The following is a 1095-nucleotide window of genomic DNA, read 5'->3' as shown; positions in this document are numbered from 1 at the left end:
TCTGGACCAGAGGGTCAGTGTCTGGACAACATCGTCATATCGGACATCCCTACTGTGGGTGTGTCGTCTCTGTCTGTGCTGCTGTGTTTGTTGTTTGTTGTTTGTTTGTTTGTTGTTTGTCTGTAGAAACGTAAACACCAACATTTACTGATGGAAATGTGGTCGACGTTAAAACAGAAGCAGAGATGAAACAGCTGAACTTCTGCTCATCCTTGTAAAGTATCGATAACATTGAAACTGTTATGACAAATATAAAACAGGTACGAACAGCAAATACTGCGATAACGACGAGGAACATGAGAGAAAAACGAGGGAAATTATTGTTTTTATAATAAATGTTTCAACAGGAAAAAGTAAAGGTGGACTTTGAAGTCTGGAGATCATTTGGTTAAAAACAAAAACAGTGTTCAGACGTCAGTGTTGAACTCAACTTCAGTGCAGAATTCTTTCAGAACCGACGGTGACGTTGAAGAACCGACTGTAGGTCCGAAAAAACAGGAGGGTTGGAAAAATCCGACATGTGAACGCAGCATTAATCTTCATCACGGCTGACTTTTTCTTCATCATCGTCTGTATTTCCATGGTGGTTGTTGTGTGGATTACCGTCATTACCCTCATCATCCTTCATTGACTTAATTGTCATAATTAATCATCGTCAGCTCGGCAGAAAACGGCCTGCGTTTAACTGTAACCACCCGTCCACGCACGAGAGTGGAGAACGTAAACACCATCCGACCGCCTGATCACGACCACCTGACCATCCGATCACCTGATCACATGACCATCTGATTACGACCACCTGACCATCGGATCACATGACCATCTGATCACATGACCATCTGATCACATGATCACCTGACCATCTGATCACATGACCATCTGACCATCTGATCACATGACCATCCGACCACCTGACCATCCGACCAGCTGACCATTCGACCACCTGATCACATGACCATCCGACATTTCAATCACACCACTTACAGACTGCACTGACAGATGAAAGGCCAAGTGTTCGGCTAAATTTATAATGTGCTACGTACAAGTTGCCAGGATCAGCCCCCCCCCCTCCCCACACCCCTCCTCACACTCCCC

General features: G+C 44.9%; 1 protein-coding gene across 1 annotated transcript in view; it reads left to right on the top strand.

Moving 5' to 3' along the window:
* The window catches only part of daam2 (dishevelled associated activator of morphogenesis 2), a 65875-nt gene that overhangs the window by 52676 nt on the left and 12104 nt on the right, over positions 1-1095 (top strand). The gene's annotated exons all lie outside the window — the stretch shown is intronic.

The sequence above is a fragment of the Cynoglossus semilaevis genome, chromosome 1 (genome assembly GCF_000523025.1).
Source record: "Cynoglossus semilaevis isolate Cse_v1.0 chromosome 1, Cse_v1.0, whole genome shotgun sequence".
In the NCBI taxonomy this organism is placed as follows: domain Eukaryota; kingdom Metazoa; phylum Chordata; class Actinopteri; order Pleuronectiformes; family Cynoglossidae; genus Cynoglossus; species Cynoglossus semilaevis.
This window is presented reverse-complemented; position numbering and strand designations above follow the sequence as displayed.